General features: G+C 34.3%; 1 protein-coding gene across 15 annotated transcripts in view; it reads right to left on the bottom strand.

Annotated features, from left to right (window-relative positions):
• Positions 1-18,856, bottom strand: part of grid2 (glutamate receptor, ionotropic, delta 2) — a 704,272-nt gene that overhangs the window by 204,693 nt on the left and 480,723 nt on the right. Inside the window, exon 2 of one of the 15 annotated variants that reach the window (XM_087263213.1) lies at positions 18,134-18,252. The gene's annotated coding sequence lies outside the window, so the exon portion shown is untranslated. 15 annotated transcript variants of the gene reach the window in all.

Here is an 18,856-nt window from a genome sequence, read left to right as displayed (position 1 = left end):
GATTTTCAGCAGGGGTGTTTCAGGGGCCATGGCATGACAGGAACTGCTTCTGTCATCTAAAATTTGTTTTGCATGCTGAATCTCAAACCAGCCGCACAATGTTTGTCATCCTCTACCAGTCGGGGTGAGCAGCCTCATCTCGAGAGACGGTACTGTAAATTTCAAGTCTGGAAAAAGCCAAGCCAAAAAGGGCTGAGAGAGAGAGAGAAAGGTCTGCCTCTTATCTTCAGAGGGACAGATAAGAGCTCATTTCCCACTGCCGAATGGAAACAAGCAGGCCTCTCCAGGCTCTCCGGCAAGAGAATGACACCATTAGCATGCCATAAGGCCTCGCTTTATGCTGCACATTGCATTTTGTTCTTGTGTGTGTGCGGGTGGATCTGTTCACCTTGATCAGATGTGATTTCCGGCCACTTCCAGCCGCTGAGCCGGAGTTGGCAGATAGTTTTAAAGGTGGCGCGTGGGTATGAGTGACCCGCTGGTAATGCCAGAGTTTTGATAACCTCTCAGGATGAGGATGATGAAGATGATGGGACACTTTGCCGTAGTGCAGTCAAAGCAAAGACCACTAACAGCAAGGTGAAGGTAGCGATAAGCTTTTAGTATATATTTGACTGAATGAATATTAACAAAATTAGGATCTCAATTTTACATATATAAATAGAGAATTAAAAACAGATTTGTTTGTTTGCGTTTATATTAGGGCTGCTCAAACCTATTCCTGAAGATCTACCTTCTTGCAAAGTTTAGCTCCAACCCAGATCAAACACACCTGAACCAATTAAATAGGACCTGAACACCACTTGACAATTACAGGCAGATGTGTTTGATATGGGTTGCCACTGAAATCTACAGGAAGGTAGATCTCCAGGAATAGGGTTGAGCCTCTGCAGTATACAGTATATTTTGGTATTTTTTGATTTTTGCTTTTAATTTGAGAGTATATTGTTTACATTTAATGTTTTTAGCAAGCTAACTTAAAAGCAACAAATGTGTGTTTAATTGTTAATAGTGAATAAGTAATAAGGAATATATACAGTTGAAGTCAGAATTATTAGCCCCCCTGTTCATTTTTTTCCCTCAAATTATGTTTAACAGAGAGAAGATTTTTTTTTAAACACATTTCTAAACATATTTTTAATAACTTTATTATCTGTCTAACAACTGATGAATTTTATCTTTGCCTTGATGACAGTAAATAATACTTGACTGTTTTTCAAGACACTTCTATACAGCTTAAAGTGACATTGAAAAGGCTTAACTGAGTTAGTTAGGTTAACTAGGTAGGTTAGGGTAATTTGGGAAGTAATTGTATACCGATGGTTTGTTCTGTAGACTATCGAAAGAAATAAAGCTTAAAAGGGCTGATAATTGTAACCTTAAAATTTTCAAAAAAATACAAATTAGACTTTCTCTTATAAATATTAAATATTATCAGACATACTATGAAAATTGTCTTGCTCTGTTCAACATAATTTAGGAAATATTTAAAAAAGGAAAAAAGAAATTAAGAGGGGCTATTAATTCTGTCTTGAACTGATTATATTGACGCTTGATTGAATATATACTGATATGAAACAGATTTTTAAATAACTTTTAATCATTAAAACACATTTATAAGTTTTAATCATTTTGTTGCATTTTGTAATTTAAATATACTATGTTTTGATTAATTCAACTAATTTAATAAATAGATTTACCTTTTTAGTACACTAAATGTAAATATTAAATATTTAATCTACGACTATAGCTGCAATAAAATAAATATATACACTAATGTTTTCACATAATTTTATTGTTTCATATGTTTATTTTATCTTGGAATCTATTTGTATTTTGATTTTACTTAAGTTTTATTTATTTTACAGAAATGTACATGGATTAGTTAGTGGTCGACGGAAAAGCCTAGTGGTGAGGACATTTCCTGATCCTGCCCCTTTCTCCGTCCCACTTTGCTTCCTGTGATTACTATCCTATCTAATATAGGCAACAGACCAAAAAAAAAAATAAATAAATAAAAAAAAAATAATAATAATAATATGTGTATATATATATATATATATATATATATATATATATATATATATATATATATATATATATATATATATATATATTAATTATAGAAAAATGTATAAATTGCAAAATGAATATTTTTATTAACACTTTAACAATACAGAATATTTACAAAATATATAACAATTATATTTTAGTCACTGAATATCTTTTGAGATAGAAGGATTATAGGTTTAAAACCATGAGACAAATTCATGAAATTTTGTCTCAAAATTATGAGACAAAAAAAAAAAACTACTAAATTTCCACAAAATTCTGTGCAATTTTTGTTTTTCTTTTTCTCTTCTGCTCTTTTTAATTTTTCATTTATTCATTTATTTTCTTGTCGGCTTAGTCCCTTTTATTAAGCCAGGGGTCGCCACAGTGGAATGAACTGCCCTTTTTGTTGTTTTTTATTTAATATTTTTCCCTAACATAAATTTTGGTGTACTAATTTTGAACCGCTTTTTAAATTTATTTTGTTAGATTTGCTCCAAATTTGGTTTTAGTACTGACTAATCTAATGTATATGCACAAATACAATATAGTAAATATTTATTGTTATAAATATTAATTTTAAGAAGAGATTTGTGTGAGAGGTGTACTGGTATATGTTGAGCACTGTATACACTAAGTGTACATCTGAATAACTGTTCTGACAGGGCCAATGGAAACCAGATCTTTGTTTCTGCAAGTTGTTTTTAATGTTATAATTTAAAGACATACTATCCAAAAACGTAACATATTGCCAATGCTAACTTACAGTTGTATTGAGTTCTTCACCTCGCTGCAGCCATGTTCACAGGATTAGCAACTGTGTCTAGGAATTAATTTGAGCAGTTTTGTCCTCCCGCGCCAGGACGCTCCACTGGGACCTTATGGGACGTATCACTATACTAACATATTGCAGGCAGGGTCATATCAATAGAGCTCTGCCTCAGGCAATTTGTAAACAGTAACTCGCAAGTAGTTTGTGGTTCAGTCAACAGAAACAAAATGCTGACGATGCGGAGCAAAAACTTTCATGCAAATGGCTAAGCGATGACTGGCCGTATGAGTTAATTTAACCACAGACATGTCACATCAAAACAGTCGCTTTAAATCAAAGTCATCTTGAGTATTTCGGCATGCATATTTCAGAATCACTTCAATATTCCGGCTTACATGTGACTGTGGTGTCAAATATTGATGAGTGGGCTTTAATTTTGCAGCAAACTTACAATTAAGGCCAAAGTCCTTTAAATAGCAATGTGAAGTAATATTATAGTACAAGGTTATAGCGGACACCATCAATAACGAATGCTCTGATATACATTTGCAGCTATAAATGTAAGTATGAACTTTTTTGTTCATTTTAACTTATTTATTTATTTTGTTTTTAATGCTGAATTACTCCAATGTGGGGTTCATTATTTCAATTATACAATTAACTTGTGCTCTTTAACCCAACAAAGTTTGGGTTACAACGACATAGCATTTTTTTATTTATTCATTTATTTATTTATTTTTTTACATATATGCAATTTGCAAGGTAAAATGAATATTCACACAGAACAAAAAAAATCTGTTTTGATTATAATGTTTACATTATTAATATTTATTAGCTATATTAATTATTGAATTATCATATACTACCGGTAAAACAAAATTGGGGTCAGTAAGATATTGAAATGTTTTAAAATAGCTTATCCTGCTTACCAAGGTGGCAATAATTTCATCAAAAATACAGTACAAATTGTAAAATTCTGGACTGAAATTCCACTATAAAACAACTGTTCAAAAGTAGCTTTTATTTTATTCATTAATTTATTTCAGTGATTTTAAAGATTCATTTTTAGCTTCATTATATAAATATTTAACAATTAATTTTTTTTTTTTACCTTTAAAAATGCTCATAATAATTTTCTTAAAAAATCAAATTGACCAAAAACTTTTGACCGGTAGTGTATGTCAAGTGTCAGGTTTTCAGTTCAAAAGAAATTTAAGTCAGATTGAGTTACCAGTACTCTAGTAAGTGTGTTGTCTAGTAACCAATAAACAAAGTAATACTGTAGTTAGTTGTATTTACTCAAAGTTGGCAACGAGTTTTTATGCTTTGTCTAGTAATTTGAACTAGCAGGCTAGTTGAGAATTCTGCTTTGCTGCAAGTAAGGTGTACTAAGCATAACTACAATTTGTAAGTTAATTGAACACATCATATTGAGTAATCAGTACTTGTGTTGTTTAGCAAGCAATAAACAAGTTAAGGCAAACAAGTTACCTACAAAAAGTAATAGTTAGTAATAGTAGCTCAAAGTGGTGACATGGTGGCGCTGTATGTAGTGCTGTTGCCTTACAGCAAGAAGGTCGCTGGTTTGAGCCTTGGCTGGATCAGTTGGCGTTTCTGTGTGGAGTTTGCATGTTCTCCCTGTGTTCAGGTGGGTTTGCTCTGGGTGCTCCAGTTTCCCCCACAGTCCAAAAACATGCGGTACAGGTGAATTGGGTAGGCTAAATTGTCCGTTGTGTATGCGTGTGAATGAGTGTGTATGGATGTTTCCCAGAGATGGGTTGCACCTGGAAGACCATCTGCTGTGTAAAAGATATGCTGGTTAAGTTTGCGGTTCATTCTGCTGTGGCGACGCTGGATTAATAAAGGGACTAAGCCAAAAAGAAAATGAATGAGTGAATGAGTTAATCCAGGTTGGTGAATTATTTGCTTCCTAAATGTGAGGTAATCAGTAAAGTAAACTTTTTAAAGTAAAGTTACTTTTTACAGTGTACACAAATGCTTGTATATTTGCTTGTAATACTGTATATAACTTGTGTTTTATTAATAATGTGTTATATTAATAATGTTATACTTAATGTTCATTTTATTTGTAAATATGTAAGCAAAATCATATATACATCTTGTGGATATAAACATATGTTTTATGTTTGAGTAGTACATGAATATAAATATGCATACAAATAATAGATGGGCATAGATTCATTTATTGATTTTTTAAATTTATATTAATCTCACTGTAATCTTGGAATTAATCTAGATTAATCGAGTTTAAAATGGTGCATTCGAATTCTGCCAAAGGCATTCAGAATATGTGTGCTACCTAAATAGTGGATAAATGCAAGTCTTTGAGAAAGGGTTTCACAAGCCAGTTAGCACTTTAGACCAGGGGCTCATCTCCTGTTTCCAAAATACATAACAAACTGCTTGAGAAACTGTTCTACTATGATAATGAAAATAAATTGCATAGAAAAGACCCAGCTCCCAACCCAACTTTGAGAATAGATTAACGGATAAGAGTCTTTCGTTAACGTTAACACCGATAACAGCACACCACTAATACAAAAACATATTTAAACAAACTACTTTTTAGATTTTGTTAATATATAAATCACAATATATAAAACATTTAAATACATTTAACTTCGCTATACATGTAAAAGTTTTTCATAAACTTAACCATAATCAGATTTTACATGCATACATTTTTCGTGCATTGCAAATCTTGTACCAAAATCTGATATTTGTTTTAACATGCTCACTAGCAAGCAGTGGAGTGCATTATCAGGCTGATACTAGCAGATGCCTCCACAGCTTTACCACAGCTGACATCTGAACCGCAGGTGGTCTGTTGCTTCCTTTCAACAGTTTAGACTGATTCACTCACAAACACACATCAATGTCTCATAATGAGCTTGTCTAATGAGAGAAAAAGTTTCTGCTCAGACAAACTCTCTTCAGGGTTTCCAGTCTATTCTGTTTGTTTGAAGAGAAACCACACTGAGGTGCACCGCAATCGCCCCCATGGAAATGAAGTACAAGACATGTACAAATGTTCAATAAGGCAGTTTTTTCTCTCTGTGTCTGCTAAAACTAAAGCAGAATTAAGGCTGGGTTGTGACACAGCACACCTGGGACTGCTGAAAGGAGAACGAAGCTCCAGGCTGTACATCAAACATCAGTCTAGCCAGACAGATTCTGTGTGAATGGAAGAATAAGCACACTTAAATGGATTGAAAATGTTGAGCTTGGTCTCGAACATTTACACATACATTATTCTGCAGCCTTACACTGAAAAAAGTTTCCTTCAAAAAAAAAAAAAAAGGTTCTTTCATATTCGTAGAAGAAACTATTTAAGTGCTAAGCAGAATCTATAAAGGTTCTCCAGCATTTTTTTGTTGTGGGGTTAAGGTGCTATATAGCACTATATAAACATGTTGGTGATAAATAGCACTTAAATTGATTTTCTTATGATTACAAGCCAACTAATCACTTTTAATGACACGTGGCACCTACACAATGCTCTATTTCCCCTTAACCACCCCAAAGAAACACCGAAAAACATTGTATCCATTGGTAACATTAGTAATGCCTAAATTGGTTACCATGTTGTACTGTACAACAAGTCTTTTATTATTTTTTTATTATAATTTTTTCAGGGTTTTCACATTTTATTGGATTGGAAAGTAGAGATAATTGACAACATAGCATGGGGAGTAAAGAGAGGGGAAAGATAGGGCCGCAAGGTGGTATCGAACTGAGTACAGTGTCAGCACTGGATGGCAAGTGTCGACGCACTAACCACTACACCGACTACAACAAGTGTTTTATATATTTTTTTATATTTAATTGTATCTTAAATTAAGTATATTTATAAACTAATTTCGAGAGGATCACATAACTAATCATGATCCTTCATTCATGATTTATAAGTTACTAAAAAAAATGTGTCTTCATTCCACATTTATCTTCGTCTGGAAGAAACCCCCTTCTCCTTGTTTTTTCTCATAATTTGGACGGCACGGTGGCCCAGTGGTTAGCACTATTGCCCCACAGCAAGAACATCGCTGGCTCTGGTTCTAGCCGGGCTGGTAGGTGTTTCTGTGCGGAGTTGATATGTTCTCCCCATGTCCGCAAAATAGGCATTTTGTCTAGCTCCCAGCATCAGTATCTTTCTTTCTTAAAGAATTTTACCTTAGCCACTTCAGCTTTAGTTTTAGAGATCTCCCTTATCTCAATCCCCCCTCTTACTCTGCGAATGGGAGAGAGCCCTGGGCTCTCGGATCCCTGTAGCGCAGGGCTCTCTCCTAGGACAGCATGCCAAATGTGCTTATGATAAATCATCAGCTAAGTGTGAACTCTTGAAACTTTAATTTAAGGTACAATTCTCACTAACAAACCTTAGCTTAATAAACTACTAATTTAAAAATATCCAACTGTTTGAAAATAAACCATAGTTTTATTATAGTTAAGGTTTAGTAACTGTTTTTGCTGTTGTTGTTTTGGCAGATATCAAATACCATTTGTAAATTCACAGTTTCATTAAACCAATAGGGTATCCCTCACTGGCCACATTATTAGGTACACCTGTAAAACTTTTTAAATACAAATATCAAATCTGGGGTTAATAACCAATCATGGAATAGGAAATTAAAGGGTGTTTAAGTGACTTAAGATTCAGCATTGTTGTTGACAAGCTCTTCTGAGTATTTCAGAGGCTGCTGATTTACTATGATTTTCTCATAATCATCTCTAGGGGTTACAGAGAAAGGCCAGAAAAGGAGAAAATATCTAGTGAGCAGCAGTTCTGTAGGTGAAAATGTCTTGTTGAAGCCAGAGATCAGAGATGACTGACCATCAAATTGATGATTAATGATAAAAACAAAGGTAACTCAAATAACCACTCGATACAATCAAGGTCTGCATGAAGTAAAATCTCTGAGGAATGCTTCCATCAGCTTACTGAATCGGTGCCATGGAAAAAGAGGTTTAGAAATTGATCTTTCAATGAGCTGTTTTAATACGTTAAGGCACACTTTTAGTGATTGGAATAATGCAGCCTGTGCTGTATTCATTCATTTTCTTGTCAGCTTAGTCCCTTTATTAATCTGGGGTCGCCACAGCTTAATGAACCGCCAACTTATCCAGCACGTTTTTACGCAGCAGATGCCCTTCCAGCCCCAACCCGTCTCTGGGAAATATCCACAAACACTCATTCACACACACTCATACACTATGGACAATTCAGCCTACCCAATTCACCTGTACCGCATGTCTTTGGACTGTGGGGGAAAGCGGAGCACCTGGAGGAAACCCACACGAATGCAGGGAGACCAATCTCCACACAAACTCCACACAGTGACGCCAACTTAGCCGTGGATTGAACCAGCAACCCAGCGACCTTCTTGCTGTGAGGCAACAGCATTACCTACTGCGCCACTACTACTACTATTACTAATAATAACAATAATAATAAAATTAAACATTAAAATAAACCGATGTTATGCCAATCTTTAAAAAGGTCTAATTTTTGGATTGTTCCAATTTATCCACCAACGATTCAAAAATATGTTAAAAAGTATTCACATTAACAAATAAACAAACAAACAAACAAATAAATAAATAAATGAATAAATAAATAAATAAATAAATAAATAAATAAATAAATAAATAAATAAATAAATAAATATTATTTTTTTTCTTGTTGTAATTTGGGTAACAGGAATTATAACTACTGTTTTTCTACAACAGACAGACTCTTTTTTGTTAATTGAAGTAGGATATGGTTATAGCAGAGGTTATTGTGTTTAACCTTAGATGAATTAAAATGAAAATATGGCAAGTAAAAGTACTATAAGTAATTTCCAACTGAAAAACACATTCATAAAATAATTACAGAGTAAAATAAAAAGAATAATTATAAAAAAAAATAAAACACAAATGAGTATGTGTTTCCGATTAAAAGAGCTTTGTAAACATAGTTATCAGAAAAATGAAATATTCATTTGAAATAATTATTGGATAAACAATAATGAATTTGACTGTTAACTTTGGACTAAAGCCAATCTATTTAATGTTTAATCTTCAGACGCAGCGCAGAGCTTCAGAAAGGTGAATGTGTGCCATTTTAATAAAGCTTTTTGAACAAAGTCAATTAGTTTACACAAAAGATTAAAAACAATTATAAATTGAGATTGAAAACTTGTGAGCACGTTTTGAGTACAACCACACAGTCAAAGATTCATCATCTAAAAATATGCACTGTGTCCACTAATTAGTTTTTTGAAGTTTCCAAAAAGACCATAGCTTACAGCATTACCATTATTCAAAAATGTTGTTGAAATTGAATTTTATAAAAGTTTATATAACAAAGGGGAAGGTATGCATTTATTATTTTTAAGATTCATTATTGTTCATAGCAGCCCAGATCAGAAAGTGTGTTGTTTTAATACACAATGTGTCAAACTGTAAGTAAATACAGTATATTATGAGGTAACAGCTGCATACATAACATTTGCATTAACCTATATTATTATATCATGCATTAAAGTATTTAGCCAAAATAAAATAATCTATAATTTTTATAAAGATTCAGTTTAAATTCAAATGCATTTATACAATAAAAAAACACAATGAAAATCCATGCATTCATTTTCTTTTCGGCTTAGTCCCTTTATTAATCTGGAGTCGCCACAGCTTAATGAACTGCCAACTTATCCAGCATATGTTTTACACAGCAGATGCAACCCATCACTGGGAAACATCCATACACACTCATTCCCACACATACACTATGGAAAATTTAGCCTACCCAATTCACATATAGCTCAAGTCTTTGGACTGTGGAGGAAACCGGAGCACCAGGAGAAAACCCACACCATTACCAGGAGAACATGCAAACTCCACACAGAAACGCCAACTGACCCAACTGAGGCTTGAACCAGCAACCTTCTTGCTGTGAGGCGAATGTGCTACCCACTGCACCACCTTGCAGCCCCACAAAGAAAATTAAATAAATAAATAAAATAAATAAATACATTTCAATAATAAATAAAATAATAATAATAATGATGATGATGATAAAATGTATAATAATTATAATACCAACAACATAATAATTGAATTAATACACTGTAACAAATATTTGTATTTGTATTTGTATTTGATGATTGATGTTTTATTATTATTTTATTTAATGATTGATCTTGATCTTTCCTCCAAAACGTTTTTATGTTGAAAATTTAGAAAATTTATCTTTAATAGTTAAAAATGATATTTTAAAAATATTTTTATATAGTGTTTGTGTTGTAAATTACGGTACAAAGCATGGTAACAAACTGCCAGTGCTTTTCTGTTATTTTAATTGACAAATCTCTCTGTATTATATCTTAAACAACTTGTCTCAAACTACTGAAATGTCAACGAACGTCACTTTTGAAACTGTAGAGTTTTCAACATCAAAAGTCACCAGAGCAGAAATAAAACTTCCATAATGCAATTAACATCTGTAAATAAACAGAAAACACTGAAAAAAAAAATATTCAAAGATGAATCCTTGGTTTTAAAATTTTTGTTAAGTGGTTGTAAACATTTTTTTTGGGTTGAATTTAAGAAAACAGATTAAGTTAAACACTACTTCATTTACTTTATTTGTTTACAATTTTTTGTTAAGTGGTTGTAAACATTTTTTTTGGGTTGAATTTAAGAAAACAGATTAAGTTAAACACTACTTTACTTTATTTGTTTGTATTTAATATATAAACATATTTAAATTGTTTGAAACAGTTTTGCTGTTTCAAACCATTAATGTTTGTATTTAATATATAAACATATATTCATTGTTTGCAGCATTTTTGCAAAAATCTTCTTCAGTCCACCATGCACCACAAATCTTTAATTAACAGATATACTTTTTACAGTGTAGTAGAAAAACTAGAAACATTAAAAATGCATATCAAAGTATTTTAGCCAAGACAAGAAATTATTTCAATAAATACAAATAAAAACTTTAAAAAATAATAAAAATATTAATAATAATAATAATAATAATAATAAGAAGAAGAATTATTATTATTATCCTTATTATTATTATTATTATTATTATTACTACAACAACAATAATAATAATAATAATGATAATAAAATAATAATAATAATAATGTTTAAAAATCTGAATTCAGTCAATATTATAAAGAGAATAAAAGCAAACAAACAGCAAAATGACACAAAATAAATTCTGCCTGTAGCCTATATATATGCATTTGCATATAAACTGAAATTTATATTTGATTTGCATCCATATGATGTCTAAATCACCACAGATCTGAAATGACTTCTCTCTTGACAAAAGCAAGCACCATTAATGAAGTGTACTTCCTTTCTTACCGCTGCGTTAAAAATTAGAGCTGGCTACAGACTATCATCCCCTTCAGCAATATCTAGGGCAACTGTGAAATACTTCCTCCTCATCCTATTAAGACATTGACAGAGTGTGGACTGACTCAACCTTCTCCAACAACATGCCTCCCAGGAAGAGCGAGCAAGAGAGAGAGACAGACAAACAAACAGAAGACGTCAAGAACGACTGCAAATAGCCCTCTGAATTACATATAAAGCAGTGTAAAGAGAACATATTATGGCCCTTTTCATAAAATATAAATTAAATCTCTAGAGTCAGAATGTACTTGTGAAGTTTCAATTGAAAATATGCCTGGGAGACAAGCAGTTTTTGTGTGTATCCCTTTAAATGCAAATGAGTTGCTGCTTTCCAGAAGAGGACCAAAACCAAACTTGATTCAGTGGGCTGAAGGTAAATATACCAAACTTTACTCCATTAAATTTACCATGATATTTTCCTTATTTATTTTATATATATATATATATATATATATATATATATATATATATATATATATATATATATATATATATATATATATATATATAATAGCTAGAAAACATGGCTTTAAATTACCTAATGCGGTTTATATCTTTTAATATTATAATGAAGTTATTACAGTTAAAAACAATCTCATTTATAACAGAATGAAGTTACACTAGTCAAGCTGCTCCTGTTTTTGCCTTGATTTGCTAGCCGACATAAACTGCAACATTTATTCAGCAAAACAACAATATGGTTTTATTTGAAAACAATAGTTAATATGCAATATGTTAGAGGAAACACCAATGAAAAATCAATTTTATAGCATATATTAATCTTTGTTTATGTAAGTAAAAGGATTCTCACTTATGTCATACTGCATTAAATAGTGTAAAAAACACACATATTGATCTTAAAAAATCTACTAGTAAATTCAATGGTCAGCAATAACAATGCTTAACTAATTGCATAGAAGTGTTAGTTGTTAATTCATGATAACTAATTAAATTTTATTGTGAAGGGTGGGACCATTTGGACAATTAACTACTGTGAAACTACTTTGTACTTACAACAAAAATATACTAAATCTGGGATTCTTATATTACAAACTATTTACGCTTTAGATGATGAAGTCTAAGAACAATGAACAACGAAAGCTGCTCAAGACAGTTTGGGAGAGAGGTAATAATAGGACTGGGAGGTAATAATACTGAACCACTGTGACGACAGGTTTTAGCTAAGGCAATTTACAATGACTAAAACAACATTTCAGATGTTTCAACATTTTTACAATGTGGTCCGTCCACTGGTTATTCCATTAATTAACAAAATCACATGCTTTTCTTTATGTAAATGCTGGAATTTATTCAGTAAATGTGTTTCCATCTTCCTTCTAGTTTTCGCACCCTTTCTTCTATTGGACTAAAAGTTTATACTACTTAGTTGTGCACATGTTTTTATTAGCAGTTTGTCTTCATCTTGGTGTTTTATTAAGCATTTCTAATGCTATATTCCAAACTGTGCCTTAAATAGGTGGATGGAAACAGCTAATTGTGTCAGTGGCTCAGATTTCGGGAGTCTTTGGATAGAAACTCTCTCTGCTACATCCTACAACATTTTTATATACTCTTTTTTTTTTTTTTTTTTTTTTTTGCTGTTGCAGACATGCAGACATTGTAAATCTCTAGTTGCTACAGCAGTGAACATAAATTGTTACTCCTGCAATGGTGCCATGGGTGGAAACGTGCAGATTAAGGGGTGAAAGTATACAGTATATATAAAAAGATCCCATATTATGTAACATGCATAAAAAGGCTTATCAAAGAAAAAAAAAAAAAAACAAGTTGCAAAGCTGTCCTTTTTTTTCTTTTTTAATTTTTTTTTTTTTTTGCCCCAGATTATAGAAAAAAAGTGTAACATGTTGATGCAGCCCTAAAAACAGCATTGTGATGAAAGTTCAAAGAGACTTGTGGGATCCTAACCCCAGATCCCTCCATCCGCTCTTGATCTGCTGCGTGAGGCCGGAGGCGGTGGGCTTCAGGGATGCACTGATTCAGTCATGAGGAAGCGTTCTGTATATGGGATTAGCCCACATCATAAAGCCTGTATGATGTAGCCTCCGCTTCCTGCCAGCGGATAATGATGTGGCCCTGTTGAATATTTCAGGCTGTGGATTGTTAAGTGCTTTTTCACAGAGGAATGCCGTTTTGCGATTTTGTTCTCTAGCTGTGGCGTGATGCTCCATCTCTCGCTGGGGAAGCACCTTGAAAGAGCACTGACCCTGATACTAAGATGCGCTGTTATTAGCCTACAACAGGGATTACTGTTCCATAGTGTGATTGATTGATTGACTGATTGACTGACGGATTTATTGATGAATTTTTTTTGGATCTTTTCAGCAATAATGCATTGCAAGCTACTTACAACTGTGAATGTAATGATAACATATTTATTTGCTTCAAAGGAATAGTTCAGCCAAAATTAAAATAATTTCATCAGCCTTTATTTACTGCCCCTCAGGCTGTCTCAAAGCTGTATGAGTTATTGAGCCATGTTTTATGGAACCACTTTAAATTCCTTTTTGAAGCTTGCCAGGTCAAGTCCTTATTGACTTTTATCATATGAAGGGGAAACACACACACACACACACACACACCCCAAAAAACTGGCTATTTTAAAAGAATTCAGCAAAACTTTACAGCTTATTCACACATGTCTATTGAAGTGATGCACCAGGTACACTGATTCCTCAGTCTTTCCTTCATTCATCAATGGTTCAGTTTTGATCTTGAGCCAGTTTCACAATGTCATTCACTGTTGGTGATGGTTTCCGGTTAGCATGACTTAGACAGTTGATTGACTACATAGGCATTTACACAGAAGTCTGCGATGAATCATGTAGTGTGACACAATGCACGGTGACCACTGTTGTAACTGCTGGTGATTTGCTGCACGGTGGCCCTGCAGTTGCTGTGAACAATGCTCAACACCATCTACTGCTCTTTGGTATCAGTGAGCTGCAGATAACACCCGTTCATGATTTGTTCATCTGTGCACCACTTTACTTCACTTTGTATACTCACAATATAGTCATTATTTTTCTCATTATTTTCTTTTTGTCCTTTGTATAATACTGTAACAATATAAAAAAGACAACATCAGTATTGATTTGGAGTACTGGTACTGATGTATGCTTACAGAACAATAACTTGATCTGCGGCCCATTACCTAAGTCCACTATCTTCCCTTCAGAAGCTTGTGCTCTGCAAGTGACATCCCAATGAGGCACAAAAAGTCTTTCAAGTGCTTGTAAATTGTTTTTTGAAAATTTTCATGAAATGGCTAAAGGTTAGCATGCATTATTTCCATCAACACTTCAATTACTAACTTTACCATTTTTATATACCATTTGAATACATACATACAACATAGGCTCATTCTGAAAATTTCTGAAAAATTTCTAGAGACCGTGAATTATGTTGCCAGAAGTACATTTAGCTGCATTTCATTTTTTAAACGAATGATACTTGGTGGTCTCTTTCCTCTGTATGGACAGCTTTTCCACTGTAACCAGTTTGTCCCGTTAGCTTGCCATGCACATCGGCGGACTTGAGATGCTGAGATCTTTAGATCCTCGAAGTTTACCACGAGGACAGGGTTCAAGTCCAGTGAAAAACAGTTCCAGAAAGCAGGTAAGACAAAAATCCCACAAAAATTATTTCTTTTACTGAATTGATTCTGAAAATTGTTGGTTGGGTTTGAAGAAGTGGATGGGCAGGTCAATCAATAAAATTGGTTGGGTTTAGGGAAGAAGGAGGGTGGGTCAGTTGATCAGTCAGTCAGTAGTCATTCAGTCAGTCAAACAGTCAGTCAACAGCAGCCTCTGGTGGATTTACATGGAAACAACAAGCATGAATGGCACTCGCCAAAGAAATTTGAGATCTCAAAAACCATACACTGCGGCCACTCGTGGATTAAAAAAAAAAAAAAAAAAAAAAAAACATAGGCCTTAGGATGTATTTCACAGTCTCCAGAAATATATGTAGAGGTACATTTTCAGAATGTGCCTATAGGTCGCATGCATACACACATTCTTATCTGGCATTTGGAATAACTGCCTTATCATAGCCCTTAATTACTCTTTTCAAATTAGCAATAGCGCATAGCTAAAATATAACTACAGCGCCCCCAAAAAAGAATGAACTTTAGATTCAGAAAATAAAGCATGCTCATCTCAGACAATGTGCACTACAGCCACGCTGTATACGAAGGACACATAATTCCTGCTTTTTGTCCAGCACAGACTATAGCCTTGGGCATTACATTGAAGAATAGTTACGCAAACAGCCATGCTTCTCTTTTATGAATCCTTCTGACATAAGACACCTTTGACGTTCAAGTTTCAGAGTCAGAACTAACCCCACAGTATTCTTTTTTTTTTTTTTTGTTCTTTCTTGAAGTATTCACACCTTTGCTTGACCTTTAGTAAAGTAAACCCAGCACCTGTGACACACTCTTTTTTCCCCTGTTCTGACGGCTTCATCAGCACCTGGTAATTACCAGCAGGCAGCAGAGGAGCCTGTGGTGATCAAAGTCAGAGACATGGGAGAAAGCTGGAAAAAGGAGCTAGAGAGTGAGAAAGAGGGTGAGGGAAACAACTGGCAAGTCCAGGCTTTGAGGTGAGAACGCTATAGACTCGCCGGGTTGTGTTAATCCGTCTGGAGCTGGAACATGGGAATGTGCTGATCCGCCGAGGCATGGAGAGTCTAAACGCTGCCGTCTGTGATAATCCTCTGGTTTACATGCTGTAATTCTACTGGTGGACTGCAGGAGGGCACACTGGGGGTCTGACCTATAACCCTCTCCTGCATCAAAACACTTTCACTATGCATGCATTTGGCATATTCTGCATATGCAGTTGCTTAGTAAGTGGAGGGCAAAAGGTGACTGAGCACACACGTCCTGGCATGTGAGGGGGCCATAGGGTTGGCTGCCCAACAAAGATCAATAAATATTGTTGAGATACTGACTGTATACATGCTTGCGCCTAAGCAGAGTGCAATAATCTCATTTAAGCTATTTTAACATGCTTTGGGAATCAACACACCCACCTATCTGCATCAGTGCCATCTCAAAGCACAGCAGACAAATTTAGATGATTGCTTTAGTTGTTTAGGAACAATTATTATTATTACAAACTCAACCAATTTTGATTAATTTAATCTGATTGAGGTCATAATTGAACTAAACAGAAATCGAATTAAGACATGTGCAGGATAGCGATTTTATCACATAGGACTTTTTTGTCATATGGGACTTTTGCCGCATCTTTTGACAGGATAGTTTATACACAAACGGCTGTTTGACACAATTTTCTGCACCCACCAAGTCAGTAAAGGATCACAGGATCACTGTAAAGGATCACAGACAGCTGCACCTGCAAAATGCAGGGGTGTTTTTCGCATATGGCTTGTGGTATCAAATCCCATTAAAACAACACTCTTCCAACAGTTCCTCGCATCCATTATCTCGCTTATCAAGGAGGGCATGCATGAAATGTTACTGAATCAAAGCGAAAATGCCAAACTGCTGTTAAAGTCGACAAATTAAAAACAAAACACCCAAAAGTACATGAAACTCCAGAGGAAATGTAGATAGTGCCATAACAAGTAAAACAGGATCTTACATTTACATTTACATTTAGTCATTTAGCAGACGCTTTTATCCAAAGCGACTTACAAATGAGGACAAGGAAGCAATTTACACAACTATAAAAGCAACAATGAATAAGTGCTATAGGCAAGTTTCAGGTCTGTAAAGTCTAAGAGGGAAATTATTAGTAATTTTTTTAGTAATTTAGTAATTTTTTTTGTTATTTTTTAGTAAAATTTTAGTTTTTTTTTTTTTTTTTTTTTTTTGAGTACAGTTAGTGGTATATCCAGAGAGGCAATTGCAGATTAGGAAGTGAGGTGGAGACTAAATAGTTGAGTTTTTAGTCATTTCTTGAAAACAGCGAGTGACTGCCGTTCTGATGCAGTTAGGGAGTTCATTCCACCAACTGGGCAGATTGAACGTGAGCGTCCGCGAAAGTGATTTCTTCCCTCTTTGGGATGGAACCACGAGGCGACGTTCATTCACAGAACGCAAGTTTCCGGAGGGCACATAGATCTGCAGAAGTGAGAGCAGATAAGAAGGAGCAAAGCCAGAAGTCGCTTTGTAGGCAAACATCAGAGCTTTGAATTTGATGCGAGCAGCCACTGGCAGCCAGTGCAAACGGATGAGCAGCGGAGTGACATGTGCTCAATTAGGTTCATTGAAGACCACTCGTGCTGCTGCGTTATGGAGCAGCTGAAGAGGCTTGATAGAGTTAGCTGGGAGCCCAGCTAGTAGAGAGTTGCAGTAATCCAGTTTGGAGTGAACAAGAGCTTGAACAAGGAGTTGCATGTTCAGATAAGAAGGGTCGGATCTTTCTGATGTTATAGAGTGCGAATCTGCACGATCGAGCAGTTCTAGAAATGTGGTCAGAGAAGTTTAGGATCTTAAAAGGCATTCAAAAAGCAACTCATGCAAACACAATCATATTACTGTCTTATTCAGATTAAGGTAAATAATTTGATTACTTATGTCCATGAAAACATAGTCAGTGAGAGGAAAGAAAAAGTAAACTAGATAAAGGTAAACAACCTCTAATAAGCTTTTTTTCTTTCCTAAGAGAGCAAGCAATGTATTTGCTTATGCCTACCTAGTGCCTGTTTCACACATACTCCTTTCGCAATACAGATACAGTATGCGTGCAGTGCGGATGCAGGCATTGGCTATTGTGTTTTTACACAGTACATGTTTGCAGTGTGCTTACCATTACAGATTTATTTTTTCTTTTTGTTTATGTGAAATAATTTACACAATATCATTTAAATCCAAAGACTACTCACAAATGTAGAAAGCAATCGAAACAGCTCCAGAATTTCTCCATGTCACAAAACTGAAGATCTGCTTGAAGAAGACTGCATTTCCGATGCCTGTCTGAACTCTAATGAGCAACACTGCGACTCTGATGTGAAAAAAACAGGGCCTGCTTAACCACTCTGTCCTTTTTGTGGTCGGATATTATGACATTGCATCTTGTTTTTGATCTTTGGTTGATGGTGCATTAATATTTTAGCTGAGCTATAGCAGAGTTTGCTTGGATGTGGCTAGACACCCATCTTTTCAGAGCATTCAAAGCATTTACATTTTCCAAATGAAACAAACTGAGCAAAATTGCTAGTTTTAAATAGGAGAGAGACAATATAATGCTGAAAAATGTGTCAAAGTGCATCACTGATGTAAACAATATGACTCGTGATATTGAGCTTGTTTTTTCCAAGACTCGGCTTACTGTATTTATAAGATATAATTCACCCAAAAATGTCAATTCTGTCTTCATGTATTATGGTAACGACTTTCATGGCTATGTTTGTTTACCACACAAAGAGAGAGAGGACGAGTGTACCTTCGTCGGTGTACTTTGAAGAATTTGCTTATGCAGTGAATAACAGATACTAAAGTTGTAAAAAATGCACTTTTTTCACATTTTCTGTTTTTTTAATAGTGGAAGTCATCATAGGTGGGTAAACTTAGGGTGCAGTGAAAAGGAGAGTACAACAAATATATAT

This window comes from Danio rerio, chromosome 8, assembly GCF_052040795.2.
Source record: "Danio rerio strain M-AB ecotype USA chromosome 8, GRCz13ab, whole genome shotgun sequence".
NCBI lineage: Eukaryota > Metazoa > Chordata > Actinopteri > Cypriniformes > Danionidae > Danio > Danio rerio.
The sequence above is the reverse complement of the archived record's forward strand: the minus strand, read 5'-3'. Positions and strand labels throughout refer to the sequence as shown.